Source organism: Canis lupus, chromosome 21, assembly GCF_048164855.1.
Source record: "Canis lupus baileyi chromosome 21, mCanLup2.hap1, whole genome shotgun sequence".
Lineage (NCBI taxonomy): Eukaryota > Metazoa > Chordata > Mammalia > Carnivora > Canidae > Canis > Canis lupus.
In genome coordinates this window covers 49,032,730-49,048,114 of record NC_132858.1, presented here as the reverse complement: position 1 = coordinate 49,048,114, position 15,385 = coordinate 49,032,730, and positions in this window count along the sequence as shown.

Sequence of the window (15,385 nt, the reverse complement as noted above, 5' to 3'; positions counted from 1 at the left end):
TTCTTCAGAAAATCAGCGAATTTTGTATGAACCACCTGTTACCATTTTGATTACAGTTTTTGGGCTTGGATTTCCCTAAATGCAAGTTGTGTTGTATTTGAACTCTAGATCTGCAGGAAAACAGACTTACAATTTTAAATTTTTAGTAAGAATCATTATCATTCTATCAGTTTTGGAGCAGAAGGAAAAAGTCACGTTCTTTTGTAGGTGACTATGTATCAGTCAGAATAGGCTAATTAATACTGGGTAACAAACAACTCCAGCAAACAACTACAAGCAACTTATACCACATTCTCGGTGACTTACACTATAAAATTTATTTTTTTGTGTGTAAAGTCTGGATTCTGAGAAGCTTTTTAGGGGAGTTGTCACCCATACAATGTTTAGAACACATACTACTTCAATTCTGCTGTATTTCCAACTTAATATGATGCACTAGAATCAATGGTTTAGAATTTCCACGAAGAGTGATTAGAATTAAGCATCAAGAGTTTTACATGAAAATGATGTGTGTTACTTTCACTTGTAGACTATTGGCCAAAAGTACTTTTAATCACTAGCAAGAGGGCTGGAAACTTGGTCCAGCAAGGGGAGGAAAGCTAGGAGTATTTGTGAGTACCGGTAATATCTGCCACACAGTCCTTTGATTGGCATTGCATTCTTTTTTATCTCTTTTGATTGTTCTAGCTTAACGCTGAGGGCTAAGATCTCGGATTTAGCTCCCTGACCTTGTATAGGCCTATAGCTTAATCTCCTGTTTGTGGCATGCAAATATTAATCCCCTAAATTCTATGTTCTTCGTATCAGTATTTGGCCCAAGGCAGCGTTCAGTTTTATATTCATTTATTGCTCACTCTTTTGTCTTTCATTCACTACTTTTTTTTCTTTGGGGATTGAGGATTGAGAGGAATCTTTGGGGAGTTCCCTTATCTTCCTGCTAGCTCCACAATTAATTTAAAAATATGCTCATGGTTATTTATCCAGAATGTATTTGAGTTGTGTTAGGGGTTCTTTTGAGAATATCTACTTGGTATTATTTCCAGAAGCAGTTCAAAAAAATTATTCCAACTGAAAAATGACAAAAGCATTTGAGAACAATAGCAGGTTTCTAACTTAATAAGTTAATGAAGACCTTGACGTTGCTCTGTGGTTATCCATAATGTGCTGTTGCAGTAACTGGCAGTCACTCAGATTGACTTTTGCATCATGTAGTATTATGTGTTTAGTTTTAATGTGATACATTTTTTATTGAGTAGAGTAATACAGTCATGCTAAAGGACTTACAAGTTGCTGGGAAAAACATGTCAGTCTACACATGCAATCTTAAGGATAAGGTTTTGGAACTGCATTATAAAAAAACTAGTCAAGGAATCAAAGATCAACTTGTATGGAAGAAATTTAAAATCAAGGAGTTAATATTTATATCTTCAATAAAGTCTTGGTTTTGCTAGTGCTGCTTCCACTGCTTAGCTGGGATAAAATAGATTCACAGGGGAATCAGGTAGGGGACTATCTATGGCAGACACAGTCACCCACGGGCTGTTCCTTCTCATTCAAAGCAGATCCCATGTTCTCATCCACATCTCTTGACTTGATGGCAGTCACTCTTACTCCATCCTGTAGAGGTTAGCATCCGCCTCTCCCTATTTTGCCTGAGGATGGAAAGGGCAGTCTCCAAGCATTTATTTTTGTTTCTGCTCCCAAGTAAAGGCACATATGTCCTTTTCTTTTTTTATATATATAAATGGCTTTATAGAGGGAAGAGAAATAGAAGACATAAGGACATTCTAAAAAGTTTATAATCCAACGCTCTGATTGTTTTGGTCACTGACTTCCTTTCTCTCTCTCTCTCTTTTTTTTTTTTTTTTACTGACTTCCTTTCTAAGCAGGAAATTGGGATCTAGAGAGAGTCCTCTCTGTCCATCTGTCAGAGAAGTACTTACCAATGTCCTTCTCTTTTAAGCATCACATAATCCTTCTCTCTAAGAATTCCCCTCCTTCCTGGCAAGTGTGCCAAAGGTTGCCAGCAAAGCTCAGGTGATATATTCACCCATTTTTGAAGATCAGAAAATTAAACTGAGTCATACCCATTCCACAGAAGCTCTTCACCATAAACAGTTTTTTGGGGGTGATGTTGCTGGAAAGCCAAATGGCATAGCACTAAAAAGCCAGACAAGTTAATTCAGGCCCTTGAATGAGACTTAGTAAGTGACCACACATACAAACAGAAAACAAGGAAAAGATTCTGGAAATACTGCAACATGAGGAATTGATATTGGGAGGAAATTTGCAGTCTTTATGCCCTGAATAATTATTTGACAAATATAAAGACATGCTGTGCCAGTGTCAGCACCATGTTGGGCTGTAAGAATACAAAAGTGAAGAAAAGATATACGTAGTCACTGTTCAATAAAATTATACTCTCAAAAGTAACGCAAACATTAAACCAATTATGTAACTACATGGTTAATGAGAATATTTTAAATAGTAGGAATCAATACAACTACCTTTTCCTCTTCTGTAACTTTTTACAGTCCTCAGATTTTCTTTCTTTCTTTCTTTCTTTTTTTTTTTAAGGATTTTATTTATTTATGCGAGACATAGAGAGAGGCAGAGACACAGGCAGGCAGAGGGAGAAGTAGGCTCCATGCAGGGAGCCTGATGTGGGACTCGATCCCGGGTCTCCAGGATCACGCCCTGGGCTGAAGGCAGGCTCTAAACCACTGAGCCACCCAGGGATCCCTAGTCCTCAGATTTTCATTTGTTTATTGAAATCTTTTCCTATCTCACGTGGGGTCTTCCTTCGCCAAATGGTGTGATTGTCTTGATAGAATTCAAGGTCATGTTTGGTGCACATATGTGAGTAATGGCCATGTACCAAGTATTACTTCAATCCCACCCCATACCAGAGATGTCTGTCCTTGTGTCCTGGGGGGAAAATATAGACACAGGAAAATGACCAACAAGTGGAACAAGAAGAAACTTTGTTTTTCAGCTGGGACTTTGGCCCCAAGCCAGAGTGTATAACTTTACAAAGCTGGCCTGAACCACATGTCTTGTCACCCTCTTGGGCATAAAAGTATGCGACTTGGGGGATGTCTGCTTATTGATCACATCACACTCAAAACACACTGATTCAAAAACCCTTGAAAAATAATGTAAGCCTTTGCTGAAGTTTCTAGAAGACACACGCAGTGTCCTAAAATTCTTCTTCACCCCTCTATCTCCCTGCTGTACTTTATAGTAGATGAGCTGTCCTTATCTCACTTCTCTGTCATCTCATTTATTTCTATGCCCTCAGGACCATGAGGCCAGACTGCAATGGCTCAAAGTTCTCCTTTCTTTTCCTGCATCTCTTTCTGCCCATCTAGATTAACTGTTTTGCCCTTCTTCGTATAAATCCATTTAACAGTTTAGCATTTCTCCATCAGTGTGGCTCACCTGATAATGGTCTGGTCCCCCTACTGAGCTTTTCCACAGTCTCTTTGCAGGGTCTGGCTAAGTCTTCCATCTACTGGCTCTTGCATAAGATCTAGAAGACAAATGAGAAGGATGAGCTGCCATTCTGGAGGAGAAGTGGTAGTTGCCAGTAGTTGTATAAGCAGAGGCAACTTCTTGACAACCACGCACTTTGACAGCTGAACTCACTGGTGGTCACTTGCCCAGTCATTGCTGAGATTTGCTACAGCTTCTGGGCCAGTCCTAGCAGCCCTGAACCCGACCTTTGCTCTCCCAGCCTCTCTGGTGGAAGTGAAATTTTGGTTCCCTCTGTGAAAGCTCTCCTTATTTGAAATTTCTGGAGTGAAGGTGCTGTGACATCTGGTTTACCTAGGACAGTCCCATTTATATCTTTTGTTCTCACTAATAGTTAATAAAGTCTCCTTTTGCTCGTAAAGTGTTCCATTGTGAGTAATAAATTATGTGATTGCTTCACCTAGTGAGGTTCCTGTTCCTCTGATGGAAATCCTACCCCTTGTACGAGCCTTTTATAATTCTCTCTTATCATTGACCTCAGGTATGATAAACAGGCCAGTCCTGTGAAGGGCAAGTCTGTGAGTGTTTCCTTTGGGCTCTGTCACACTTTGAATGAGGTATCTCCAAGTGGAAACCTGAAGCAGCCTCTGGATAGAGCCCACGCATGCCTCTGGTCCTGAGTCCGTCCTGGGTGCAGTAGGGGCAGCCGCTCAAAGAAATGCCACTGAGCCTTTTTATCAAAGAAAGCCCACACCCATGTATCCTTGCACACCACTGTGCTCCTCTACTGCTAGAAAACAAGGCTCAGTGATAGGTCTTTGTACTTGACCAAACCAGATCAACTCTCCCCTTTAGAGGAGAAGAGGAATGAGTTAGATGAACAAGATGGTCTTCCCTCAGGTTTAGTTTCATGTTGAACTGTTTCCCTTTTTGCTCACAAGCAATGGACTGGTGGCAGGATACTCCTATTTGGCACAATAATTTCAGTGCTAAATGGTGAGCTCTAGATGCTACGTGTTAGGGAGCTTCTCATTTGTAAGCAAGAAGGAGCAAATTAGGGGAGTGTCCTCTCAGCTGCTCCTAATACACCAGGGCCTCTTTGAGCTAGATTTCAGGGAAGGACAAAGGGGGAAGGAAGACACTAAAAAATAGCACCAACAGAGCTATTCATAATGAAGCCAGGGCACCACGGCTGGCCTGGTTGGGTTCTTCAGAGAGCCCTTGGCCTCAGGAGTCACAGCTGGTCTGCATGTTGGATGACAAGAAGAGGCTCTTGGCTCTGTGGGAGGGAGATGTGCACAAGATAGGCTTTCCCCTAGGCTTCCAAATGCTCCATTCATAGTAAACAAACATTTTACCTTTTTCCTAAGCTTATCCTCCTCAATCTCTGCTTCCAAGTCTTTAAACATGGGGACTGAGTGAATATAATAAGAGTCTTAGAGGCTGTGAAGTGTGTCTCCTGAAATAGTACTATTTCATTTCCTCAACAACAAGAGAAGAACATTTAATGGGGAAAACAGAAATGAGAAGGAAAATGACGATCCTAAAAGGAAGTAAGTAGAAGGAACATTCTAGGAGGTACAGTAAAAGAGCTTTCCTTTGTTTGAAACAATGGAGACCTGGTTGAGGAAAGGATTTGTCCTGTATTGCAATACTATCACCTTTTTTTTTTTTTTTTTTTTCCCCAGAGCTGTATGTTCCTGTCACTTTTGGGAGGCAGTATTGCTGAAAGGTTCATATTTTCCCTACCATGGAAGACAAATAACTTTTGTATATTGCTGTTTCTAATTCTCAGTTAATTCTGGGTCTACTCAGTTCAGATTGAGGGGAAGCCAGGAGGTGATCTGAGTCAGCACCAAAGGCTACTTTGGGTAATTCAGGGGCTTAGCCATGACTCTCTTTCATGAACTGAGTATTGCACATAAAACTGCAGCAGGTCCCTCAGTTTGAGTAATTCTTACTGTTCTCTTTCTTATTTTTTTATCCCTGCTTTTTTTTTTTTTTGTCCCTTTCTCTGTGCTTGTAATTCAGACCTTTGATTGACCACCAGCTTTTCCACAGGGTTATTATTATTACTATTGAAAATATTTATTGTGATGCCTGCACAGTTTTACTAAAAATCATTGGCTGTACACTTTCAATAGGTGGACCGTATAGTATATGAGCACTGAGTTATATCTCAGTAAGATTGTGAAAAAAATCAACAAAACAGACCTACTGAATACTCCGTATATGACCAGCAATCTTCTGCTTGTTCACTTTTCACGTTTGTGAGAAAAATTTAAATTCCTGACAAAGCTGTCTGATATGTATCCCCATAAGTAAAATAAGTAAAGTGAAGAAATAAGTAAAGTGGGGTTAAGCCAACTTCCCAAGCTCATCCAGGTTGTAAATTGGGAAGCTGAGATTTGAACCCACATCTGACTGAATTGAAAGCCTGTGCCCTTCATCCCTCTGCACTAATGCCTCACATTAATGCCATTTATGAAGATCAATACAAGATTCACATTTAGTGACCAACCCATCAGATTACCGTATTTGTCTTATTTTGTTTGTTTCTTTTTTTTTTTTTTTTACCATCTAGCCACACAGAAGGGAGTTGCTCTATCGCTTGTGATCTTGGTCAGGGTTTGGATACATGCACTGAGGTGATTGCCTTGCTTGGAAAAAGTCTTCCATTTTCAGCAAGAAAACACATATGAACCCAAACTTCCAGGATGGCCTACCCAGCACTTTTATAAAAGGTGATTCACTTAAATTCCCTCTCTTGAAGAGAGACAGGAAGAGGTGACAGGTTCTAAGTTAGCCTTTCTGGACAAAATGGTAGCAGACTGATTTTTTTTTTTTTAAACCAAAACTCTTCTCTATATCAACAGATATCTGCTAACTACCAAGAATCAAAGCAAATTTACTCCCAGCAAATGTTTGTTAAATTTATGGACCAAAGAATCAGGGGCGTCCCAGGTAAAAGAAGAGCATGTGCAAAGATCCAGGTGTGTACAGATGGGGACTTTGCTGTGGGTGAGCCCGATGAACCAGAATGCCCTCGTTGAGCTCTAATACACTTAAAAGTTGATTGGGTTTGGAGCTTTGGGTGCCTGGGCAGATATGGCGGGACCTGAGCCTGGAAAGGAGAGTTTGAACAAGATTAGGAAAAGCCTTGTATATGCACAATACATCTGAGAGATTAACTTGAAGGTAACAGCCATTGGAACTTTTATTTTATTTTTATTTTTTTTAGGAACTTTTATTTTTATTTCAAATTTTTCAAACACACAGAAAATAAATGTACCATATTAATGATTTTTAAGTGGTCAATGATATTAAATGCAGTCCTAATCTTTTTAAACCATCACCACTGTCTATTTGCAGAGCTCCTTTCATCTTGTAAAACTGAAACTCCACATCCATTAAACACTAACCTCCACTGTGAACCTCTCCCCAGCTCCTGGCAACCACAATTCTACTTTCTATCTCCATGAATTTGACCACTCTTAGCATCTTGTATAAGTGAAATCATACCGTATTCGTCTTTTCATGACTGGCTTGTTTCACTTGGCATAACGTCCTCACGATGTTGCAGCAAATGTCAAAATTTCCTTAACTTTTTAAAGGCTGACTAATACTTCATCATATGTAGATACCACGTTTTGCTTATCCATTCAGCCATCGATGGACACTTGGGTTGCCTCCATGCTTTAGCTATTATAAATAATATTGCTACGAACAGGGGTGTACAAAGATAACTTTGATTTCAATTCTTTTTGGTATGTACACAGAAGTGAAAGTAGATGCTATACCACATGTATATACATGTATATACATGTGGTAATCCTATTTTTTAATGTTTGGAGGAACCATCATGCTATTTCCTATAACTGTTAGATCATTTTTTATTCCCACCAACAGTGCACAAGATTCCAGTTTCCCTACATCCTTGTTATTATTATTTCTCGGGGGAGGGTTGATGTTAGCTTTTTTGCGAGGTTGTATCTCATTGTACTGATTCATGATGTTGAGCATCTTCTCATGTATTTTTCTGGTCCCTCATGTATCTTCTTTGGGGAAATGTCTATTCTAGTTCTTTGCCCAGTTTTGAATCAGGTTTTGTTGTTGTTGACAATGTTTTGAGAGTTCTCTCTATATGCTGAATGTCAGTCCCTTATAAGATACATGATTTGCAGACATTTTCTTCCATTCTGTGGGTTGTATTTTTACTCTGCTGATACTGTCTTATGATGCATACAATTTTTAAATTTTCACGCAGTCTGATCCAGGTCTATGTCTTTAGTGTCATTTCTAAGAAATCATCACCACATCCAATGTCATGAAGAATTTGCCCTGTTTTCCTGTAAGAGGTTTATAATTTTTGGTTTTACATTTAGGTCTCTGATCTACTTTTAGTCAGTTTCTGTTTATGGTGTTAGGTAAGGGCCCAACTTCATTTTTTCTTGTGTGGATATTCAGTTTTCTCAGTGCCATTTGGTAAAAAGATTTTCCTTTCCCCACTGAATGGCCTTGTCACCCTTATGAAAAATCATTTGGCCATATATATATGAAGGTTTACTTCTGGATTCTCTGTTCTATTCCATTGGCCTATATGTCTGTCTTTATGTTAGTATGATACTTTCTTTGACATCTGCAGCTTTCTATTAAGACTGGACAGGAAATGTGAGTCTTCCAGTTTTGTTCTTCTTTTCAAAAACATCTTGGCTACCCAGGTTCTCTTGAGCTTCCATGTGAATTTTTCCTTCGGTTTTTGTATTTCTGCATAAATGCCATCAGGATTTTGATAGAGATTATATCGAATATCTATGTTACTTTGGGAAGTATTGATGTCTTAACAATACTACACCTTCCAGTCCATGAACATGAGATGTGTTTCCATTTAAGTCTTTTGCCTCCTTAGTCAAATTAATTCCTCAGTGTTTTTTTTTTTTAATTTTTGATGCAGTTGTATATGGGAATTATTTCCATTTCTTCCTTTTTAGATTGGTTATTCCTTTTAGATTGCAGTTGGTTTCTGTGTGTTGACTCTGTATCCTGCTCCCTTGCTGATTTTATTCATTGGCTCTAACAGTCCTTTTTTGTATGTGCTATCTTTATTGTTTTTAGACTTAAGATTATACCATCTGCAAACAGAGCTAACTTTACTTCTTTTTTTCCAATTTAGATGCTTTTTATTGCCTAATTATTCTGCCTGGAACTTCCAGGATCAAGGTAAATAGAAGTGATGAGAGTAGGCATCCTTGTCTTGCTCCTAATCTTACAGGAAAAGCTTTCAGTCTCTCACTGTATGTGTGATGTTTGTTGTAGGTTTTTCATATATGGCTTTTATTTTGTGGAGGTAGTTTCCTTCCCTTCCTAGTTTGGGGAGCGTTTTTATCATGAAAGAGGGTTGAATTTTTGTCAAGTACTTTTCACCCATTGAGATAATCATGTGATTTCTTTCCCTCATCCTGTTAATGTAGTGCATTGCATTGATTGATTTTCATATGCTGAACCATCCTTGAATTCCAGAAATAAATGCCATTTGATCGTGGTATATAATCCTTTCAATATGCTGCTGAAATTGGTTTGCTGGTAGTTTGTTGGGGATTTCTGATAAATGTCTATTAGGGATCTTGATCTGCACTTTTCTTTTGTTGTAAGGTCTCTGTCTGCCTCTGGTACCAAGGTAATTCTGGCCTCATAGAATGAGTTAAGAAGTGCTCCTTCCTTTTCAATTATTTGGAAAATCTTAGGAAAAATGGTTATGATTTTTTTTTTAATGTTTGGTAGAATTCACCAGTGAAGCCATCAGGTCCAAGATTTTGCTTTGTTGGGAGACTTGACTACTGATTCCATCTCATTACTAGTTATAGGTCTATTCAGCTTTCCTATTTCTTGTGATTTTGTCTTGGTACATTTTGTGTCTCTAGAAATGTTCCCATTTCCATCTAGGTAATCTGTTCATTGGTGTACTATTATTCATAGTTCTCTCTAATTTTTTTAAATTGTGATAAATTAGTAGTAATGTCCTCATTTCCATTTTGGATTTTAGTTATTTGAATCTTCTCTTTCTTTTTTTTCTTTTTCTCTATAGAGCTAAAGGTTTGTCAATTTTCTCTTGGCAAAGCACTAACTTTTTGTTTTATTGATTTTCTGCATTGTTTTTCTGTGCTGTATCTCATTTTTGCATGTTAATTTTTATTATTTCTTTCATTCCTCTAGCTTTGGGTTTAGTCTGTTCTACTTTTTCTAGATCCCCAAGCTGTAAAGTTATGTTGTTGAATTGAGATTTTTAAAAATTTTTTTAAATACTTTATTTATTTATTTATTTATTTATTTATTTATTCATTTATTTATTTATTTATTTATTTATGAGAGAGAGAGAGAGAGAGAGAGAGAGAGGCAGAGACACAGGCAGAGGGGAAAGCAGGCTCCATGCAGGGAGCCCAATGTGGGACTCAATCCCAGGTCTCCGGGATCATGCCCTGGACTTAAGGTGGCGCTAAACCACTGAACCACCCAGATTGCCCTATATTTTTTTTTAAATGTAAGCATTTATACCTATAAATATCTCCATAGGTATCCCCAAAATTTTGGTATATTATGTTTTTGTTTTCATTTGTGGTTAAGTATTTCTAATTTTCTTTCAGATTTCTCCTTTGATCAATTGATTGTTTAAATGTGTGCTATTAATTTTCATAAATTTTTGGATTTTTCCAGTTTTACTTCTATTTTTGCTTCCTAATTTCATCTACTGTAATCAGAGAAAATACCTCCATTAACAGTTATCTTTTAAAATCTAACGAGACTTAACTAATGAACTCAACAGATTATCTATCTTGAAAACTCCTGCCCTAAAATAGTTTATTAAAGAAATTCTTGGAAGCCCTATAGAATGGTCTGGTATAGTCATCATCCTCACTTGTCTCCATGGCATTCAACGGTACTGACCCCCTTCTTTCTTCTAACGTTCTTCTTACTCTTGCTGACAGCACACATTTCCTAGGGTAGCAAGGGGAAATGCCATTTTGACAAAAACTCTGCCCTTAACCTTCAGTGAGCGAGATGTAATATATATTCCATTAGGAACTCAATGTTGATACTATTCCCGTCCAGTTAGAGATATTGGTGGGAAAAAAAGCAGAAAGGGGATTTCAAGGCTTTTGCCAATTCTTTCATATTGTTGAAGAGTAATTTAGTAGACATTTTGTTTAGCAGAGTATATTTATGAGTCTTTAAATATGTAAATACAGGCCTAAAGCCAAGGAAGAGGTGAGGAACAAAATTCTTCTGAATATTAAAGTGAAGAGAATCACATTTAGCAGGGAAAGAGGACGGAAGGGAAACTCAAGAAAGAAACACAGAAAGGCTGGCAGGAACTTGACGGAGACGGAGGAAAGCCAAAATAACTCAAGACTCCGACACTAAGTAAATAGTGGTTAGTGAGAATCTTCCTGTTGGCTACTAATTTGCCTTGGGCGCTTATGTGGGTCTGGGGGCACAATGGGGCCAGCCATTGACCTAGTTTCTGGGGGCTGAAGAAAGATCAACAACCCAGTGAAGGCTTCACATGGCAAACTTGCTCAACTGGAAATCTATCAGAAATCAGTCAGAACTCTTTACAAGACTCACATTGTCCACACTGCCCCAATCAAATTCCTTAAACAAACAGCAAGAAAAAAAAATCTTATTCTAGAAACAACCACAAATAGTGTTACCCCCGAACCTCAGCAGGAAGTTTCATCTAGACCAGGACTATGCAATTGAACTTTCTACATCTCTTAGTTTGGTAGTTTTTAGCCACATGTAACCATTGATCACCGGAAACATGGCTAATGTGACTGAGAAGTGAATTTTTACTTTTTCTTAACTCTTAATTAAGTTTAAATAACACAAATGGCTAATGGCTAAGCAAATATATATATATATATATATATATATATATATATTTTTTTTTTTTTTTTTTTTTTTTTCTGTAAAGGACTTTGTGGGCCACCTATGGTCTCGGTTGCATTTTCTTTGTTTTTCTGTTTGTTTTGCTTTTGCTTGTCTTGTTTTCATAGCTCTTTAGAAATATAAAACATTCTCAGCTGGAGGGCTGTACAAAAACAGGCCACAGGCCAGATTTGGCTTGTGGGCCATAGTGTTCTGACCCCTGATCTAATCTCTCAATGCTTTTAAAAATGTTTATGTTTTTAATATTGCTAAAAATAATTGTTTCTCACTCCAGTTTTAGATTCATAAGTGGCTTTTCTACTTGCTGTGATAGAGCGCTCTGCAAAGTGTGTTCCATGGTACTCCCAGTCATTTTAGGTGTTCTCCACAAAGAAGTAGCTCTGTGTTTGAATAGGTTGGGAAATGCTGCATACTAAAACCTTATGTGTAGAGATTTATAATGCATATTAGAATACTAGAGGCTCTGATGAGCTGATGCAAAATATTGGTTTTACACTGACTGGGTTTTTCTACAATTACTTGACCACCATACATGCACTGTACAGCATATGTGTGTGTGCAAGGGAAGAGTGCCTCTACTGCACGTAGTCTGCAATAGCTGCGTGGTGTATGCAAGCAGGGAGTGTGGGTAGCACGTGGCACCTATCAGAAACCTGCAGAATGAATGCCCCACAGAACCCACTCTGAGAAACACCTGCTGAACAAGCCTGACGATAAAAATCTTTCTCTCAGGGACTTGGGGCAGAGTCACAGGTAGTAATTAAGTGGTATTCAGAAGGAGTGGGAGGATTTATTCCTGCTGAACTCATTCAGAGAAGCTGTCATTAAGACTTTTGAGAAGGGCCGGTGAGGTCAGCTCACCCCAGGATGCGCACAGGTTCAAGTGTGACAGCAGAAGAGGTGCCCCTGGAAGGAAGCCCCAGGTCCAGCCGAGTCAGCTCCGCTCCCTGCAACACAGCGGAGCAGAGGGGCTGCGGGAGCCAGGGGAGGAGCTCGTGCAGGTGGCTCTAGGGGACTTGGGGAACCCTTGCAAGACCAATGAAAAGTCACGATACCCCTGCGAGGAAAGGAGAGTTCCTGGCCCACCGTAATTGAGGAAACGGAGGACGGCTGGCTTGAATTCAGTGGAGACCGAAGTGCAGATTTTGAAGATCACACTCAGGAAACTTAAGCTGTTTAATAAGGAGGAAATGCTGCCCCGAGGACAGGGAAATGGAGCGGCCCCATTGCTCTGCTAAACTTTGGAGATGCAAGCTCGGTGCAGAAAGGGCACACGGTTTAGGGGCCTTCGAGGACCCCCCTTAACTTCTCTGCAATAATGAAATCCCTAGATCCTGTTGGACGTTGCTCGTTTTTGTTTTCTGAGATGCTCAGGAGTCTGTAGACGTGTGGGTGATGCAGAAAATGCCTGGGTCTGCCTTGCGGAGGGGACAGGCGTGGGGCCTGGGCTGCGGGTTCCTCCTTCCTTAGTGTCTGGGGCCCAGGCCCTGCTCTCCCCGGATGGGACTCCGCACACTCCCCTTTGCTAAAGCCATTTCCCCGTGGGCTCCTGACCCGGCCACCGGGGTCAGCCCTGCAGGTGCCTGCAGCCGCGCTGTCTCCACAGCGTGTAGTGACGGCGCTTTTGCTGCTCTTGGTGGCTTTTAATAACATTTGAGGCAAACGGAGGGGCCTGGGGCAGGGTTCCCTTTCCCAGCCCGGGTCGGTGCCACCTTTGCTCTGCTGCTGCGCTGCTCCTGCTGGGCGCCCCTGGCCCGGGGCTCTGTGCCCCACATGCCAGGCCCAGGCCGGGGTGGGGGGCCCAGGCCGGCTCCCCGTGGAGGACCTGGGTGCGTGACACCAGTACACCTTCCTTCTCCCCACTGACGGCGGCCGATCGCCCCTGGGAGCATCCCAAGAGGTCTCAGGGAGGGACACGTTGCCGGGGATGGGATTTCGCGTGGCTTTGCCCTGGACCAGCTCCTCCAAGGGCGCCCTGGGTGCAGCCCCCTGAACCCCCAACCCCCGGAGGCCAGAGTAGAAGAGAATGCTGGAAGCAAAAGGTGTCCCTCAGCGGGAGGCGACGGTGACAAGGCAGCGGCCGGCCGCAGTCCGAGGCCTACGTGGGTGCAGTGGGTGCAGCGGGTGCAGCGGGCGCAGCGCAGCACCCAGTTGAACAAAGAGCACAGGCCGGGGGTGCCGGCCGCGGCACAACTCCCACGGCGCCACCGACACAATCTCCTTGCTGTTGCCCAGTTTCATGACTGTGATGTCATCGGGCGCTGCCGACAACAGAGCTGTTATGTGACATATGAAAGGGCCTTAAAAACTAACTGAGGGACCCCATTATGCCGAGACTGGAGCTGGGCATAAAAATCGCCGGTCATTGAGGTCTCGGAGCTTCTGAGTGGAGCCTCGGGGGGAAGAGAGCTGCGAGGCTTGGTTCAGTCGAGTTGTTCTGCTCTGGGGGGCTCTAAGAGTAGAGAGCGTGCAACTGGCCGCCCGTGACCTCGAGTTCAAGGCAAGCCAATCCTTCAAACAAGATAATTTGGCCTCTTGTCCAGCAATTTCTCCCTTCCTCTTCCACACCAGGGGAAGGGGCCGAGGCTGTCTGGCTACATTTTACTAGACTTCAGGAACTTGTAATGGTTGCATTGTCCCTCTGCTCATGCCCCCCAAATGCATTGCAGAGTTCCCGGGCCGAAACAGGCCCCGGCCGTCAATATGCCTTCGGAACGAGGGACTTTGCTGGGCCCTCAGCCCGCACCAGCACAGGGGCCAGCCGTGGCCCAGCCAAGCAGTGGCACGGACGCTCGTGCTCTCCTCTCTCCGACTTGCCATCTGGCCACCTACACGTAGTCACGGAGCGCCCACCGTGCCCAGGCAGTCTCACCGGGTACTAGAAAGAAAAGGAAGCGCTGGGCAGAAGCGTCGTGCCTGGCTCATGGGGAGCTCTGGGTTACTGGAAGGAAATATGCGCTGCCTTTGTTTCTTTACCTCCAGATGAAGTCACTTCATGCTCACAGTGCCCAGCTATTTAGTGGCAGAGAACACCGTCCTGAACAACGACACTAATTGAAGCCGGCCTTGAGTTACAACAACCACCCCAACAGCAGAAGCAGTGACATCCTCACGCAATGCTACGTAGTAGTGTAAATGATCCACTAACGCACAAACACCGCCTCTGTACTATATACGTGGGCCTGTTCTGAACACCCCACTTGCTGGTAATGCTCTGCTCTATGTGTGTGGAGCATGAACTCAGACACCAGGGAGCCAGACAGGAGATTTCAGCGAATTTTCAGTATGTAACTTTTAATTTTTATTCTTTTTAAATTTTTATTTATTTTTATTTTTTTAAGAGTTTATTTATTCATGAGACACACACACACAGAGAGAGAGAAAGAGCGAGAGAGAGAGAGAGGCAGAGACACAGGCAGAGGGAGAAGCAGGCTCCATGCAGGGAAGCCGATGTGGGACTCGATCCCAGGACCCCAGGATCACGCCCTGGGCCGAAGGCAGATGCTCAACCACTGAGCTACCCAGGCGTTCAGTACGTAATTGTTTAGCTGGGAACTGGGTACATAGGTGTCTGTGGTACATAGTGCACATACATACCACATATGTAATGCAAGTACACATATATGCAGTACATATAGTAGCATGTATTTAAGATACTCACAATTACAAAGCTCTGGCTGAACTGTTGTGCCCCAGAAATCCAGGCACAACACTCAGTCCTGACAGGACCCGTCACGTCTGCTCTTCACTGCACACCCACTCCCAGACACATTTTCTGGGGCACCCCGGTCCCTGCCTTCAACGTGTCGCTGTCTCCTGTTCATGCCTCTTTCCCGTCTCCGCACGTCTACACATGACCCTCACTTACAAAATCCCTCTGGCAAGAGGGAGGAACTTGAGGAGAAGCAGCAGTGAATAAAATCAACCCATTCCTTTGCTCACTTACCGCATTTAAGGGAGTGGG